The 3,702-nt window shown below is 30.4% G+C and overlaps 1 long non-coding RNA gene across 1 annotated transcript; it reads right to left on the bottom strand.

The window, feature by feature from the left end:
* On the bottom strand, positions 1-2,104 carry LOC128132004 (uncharacterized). Its single transcript, XR_008229919.1, has 3 exons — positions 1,995-2,104; positions 1,316-1,460; positions 1-196 (listed from the first exon to the last, which is right to left on the bottom strand). It is a non-coding gene; the product is annotated as an uncharacterized LOC128132004 (long non-coding RNA).
* Positions 2,105-3,702: the final 1,598 nt, after the last annotated feature.

Raw genomic sequence — 3,702 nt, 5'->3', positions numbered from 1 at the left:
TTTCAAAAATGTTATTTTTTTTCAACACAACATGAAACCACTAAAATATGTAAAAATAACAGTTATTATGACAAGATGCTTAGATGCATTGCAATTTTTATTAGAAGTTTAAGATAATTGATTTTAAATTTAATTGAGCATTTGATCCATGAAACTTTTCATCCCGTCAATGCCAGCCTGACAATCTGAAATATAACTGCAAGAAAAAACACAATTTAATTAACAATAAACGTATTTATGGATTTAAATGTAAATTAAATTTGTTCTTTGACTTGTGAAATTCTACCAAGTATTATTACGAAAATATTTGATGATAAAAAACGTATAAAGTTGGTCAACTTTGATATTAAAAAGTAGAATCCTAGTAAAAGGTATATATCTTTTTAAAAAATATATTTTACAGTTGATCACTAAAAAATATAAAAAGATGGTGTTGTGTCATTAAATGAATATCTTTTTAAATAAATGTTACAAAAATAATAAAATTGTTTTATAACGTCTTTGTAAAAGTTTATGTAATGTGGAAAGCTAATTTCAGAAAATGTTCAAAAATTTAAAAAATTTCACGTGATACATTTTCTTTAAATAATATCGATTTTTATAAAATTATTAATATTTTTTCATAAAAGTAAAAACTAAATAATTTGACAATGACTTTCTAAAGTTTTTTTGTGGCGTGGAAAGTTAATTTAAAAAGATAGTTTATTTTACAAAAAAAAATGATCATTTGACACATCTCATTTAGTAAAATTAAAAACTAACATTGTTTTTGAGTATTCTAAATTATTGCATATTTGGTTAAAAGAAAACTTAATTCTCCCATAAATTTTTGAATTTCTTGTTAATGGGTTTCACTATTCCTTAAATTTATTGTTAATGGGTTTCACTATTCTCTCATAAACTTAAAAACTGAATTCTCTCATAAATTTAAAAATTTAGATACCTTGTTAACGAACTCAATTTAATCTCATCCTTGTATTCCATCAGTATGTATATTGAAATAAATAAATAAAATAAAATTATAATTCTCTGTAATTAACAAAATATATTTGAATATAGATAAATAATTAAATTTTAATGATCAACTTTTATTTCATTTCCTCTAATCAACTAGATTATATTTTATGAATTTCCTTCGTATTCCATTTTTAACAGATTTTATATTTCTTAAAAAAAACGTTCTATTCGTTGACAAATATATGCATTTATGGTATTTCAACCTTATAGTTATACCTTTAATGGCAAAAATAAATGCTTGAATTGATTATGTAATTTGGGTTTTATGTAAAAAAGAAGAAAATGCAGGAGGACTTACAGGATCCAACCACCACTACAACGAAGAAAGCAAGCACATAAAGCTCTGTTTTCATCTTCTTTGAAGCCATCGGACCCAAACCTCTTTTTGTTATATTTTTCTCAAACTTTGCAACTTTCTTTTCTGCAACTCTCTTTGATGTCGTCTATACATTATAACAAACACAAAACAAATATATATGTGAATAAATATTTATAAAAGAAGAAGAAGAATGAAATGCTAATGTATTTATTGTTGACATCTTGAGGAATAATTTTATTTCAATAAATGTTTGAGCGATTTAGTTCTAATTTTGCCTAAAAGTAGGCATAAATTTGTGGCAATATACGATTTACATACCAAAACGATTGGTAGTTTGCAATTTGAATAAAAGTGAATCGAGAGTGATAAAATCAAAGAGAAAATCTACACTTTCATTAGCGTTTTTATTCGAGTTCATAACAAATCAAGAAGAAAATAGAAGAACATTAGTAAACTTATAAGAAAACAGAGCGTTCCATTAATCAAATCGATCGATCGTGAGATAGAAGTGATTTGCCATTGTTGCAGTGTTGACGAAGAAGGAAGAACAATGATAAATTGTAAGAAAATGATGACGAAAGTGAAAATACAGTTACACACATAGTTTGATTAATATATTTAATCGATAGAGAGAGGAAGAGGGAGAGAAGTGATTCACCATTGTTGCAGAATTGATGAAGAAGAAATGAGCAGCGCGAAACAGCAACGGAGGAGAGGGAGAGGGAGAAAGTAGAAACCGAGGAGGATTTTGTGGGCCTTCAATGTGTCTGAAAACCCTTTGACTATCAATTATTCTTAGGGTAAATTACATGGAGCATCCTTGTGGTTTGGGGTAGTGTGCGTATTGGTGCCTACAAAGAATTTTTAATTTGGATGGTTCCTTTTATACAATTTTGTTGCGCGTTTGGTCCCTATCATACATAAATAGACTATTTTACCCTTAACTATTTCTTTTTTTAATTAATTTGTTATTTATTTTTTAATTTATAAATTATTTAAACAATAAAATTAATAATAGATAGTTAAAGTACAACCGCTTAAAGAAAATGTACAACCACATTATTACAACCATGATCCCCTCCTATATACGACCAATAGTTGAGTGCCCCTAACAGTCTCCTTCACTGGAAAGAAAAACTTAAACCAGAAAAATTAAAAAATCAAACATAATACACCTTTCCAATTTCTAATTCCCACACACAAAACCCAAATCTGCAAATCTATAAAACATATTATCATCCATCAATTTATGATTCAACCAGATTTCCTCCACCCACCATCACCAAATTCTGATTTGCAGAAAGCCCACTTAGAATTTCATTACATCTACTCCAAATTCACCATATTGCATACTTGGTGAAGTCATTTTTGGCAATCGAGAAGGCATGATCTGAATCATCCCAAAAATACGGTCCAAAAATTTTATTTTTAAATCATTAAACAAACCATAATTATCAATCATTTCTTTCATAAACATAAGTTGTTTTCTCAAACAATAGTATTAATTCAAAACATGCTTATTTTGTCAGACTAAAACATCCCAGACTAAACTTCTTGGAGTGTGCGATGCAATCATCCCAAGCTTTTCCTTCCGCTATCGGAAGTACCTAAAACCAAAACTGAAAACCATAAGCATGAAGCTTAGTGAGTTCCCTAATCTACCCCATACCATACACATAATCACGTATTGGGCCCCCGCCCGCTGCATCGGACTTACTCCGGCATCGGGCCCCGCTCGTCATTAGGCTCCGCCTGACATCGAGCCCCACTCGGTATATAGATTTGTCTCTCTTAGGCCCCGCCTGTCTCTGGGCCTCGCCCGCTATACATATACAATCATATAAACATACTAATACATAAAGAAACATACTCTACGATACTCCTGATCTAAGGCCTCGCCTAACTTGGGCCCCGCCTGTCACACCCCAAAACCTGAACGGCGGAAACGTTCGGGGGCGGAGGACATCATGTACAGTATCACAATAATGCATAATGGTAAACAAGCAACAACATCATCCGTTACATTAATAATATAATTTTAATACAAGTGTGTTCTGTATAGTTTATAAGACACCAAAAATGTGAATCAAAATAAGAGATGAGTCTTGAACGAACTCCATCTTCTTAAAACCTGGTCATCGGTACCTGTCTACTGGTGACCTGAGAATACAAGTTATTTTGAAAGCGTAGATCAGCATTAAAGTTGGTGAGTTCATAAGTATTTTAGTGTCATTGTTTGTATGAAAGTGCTTGTAAATGTTTAATGTAAATGTTTGTAAGTGTATGTAGTAATTGTTTGTATCTCCTAGAAAATCCTATATTTTCTACTAAAAGTAACCTTCTACCAAGGCCCAAATGTTCTGTGT

Source organism: Lactuca sativa, chromosome 1, assembly GCF_002870075.4.
Source record: "Lactuca sativa cultivar Salinas chromosome 1, Lsat_Salinas_v11, whole genome shotgun sequence".
NCBI classification, from domain to species: domain Eukaryota; kingdom Viridiplantae; phylum Streptophyta; class Magnoliopsida; order Asterales; family Asteraceae; genus Lactuca; species Lactuca sativa.
The sequence above is the reverse complement of the archived record's forward strand: the minus strand, read 5'-3'. Positions and strand labels throughout refer to the sequence as shown.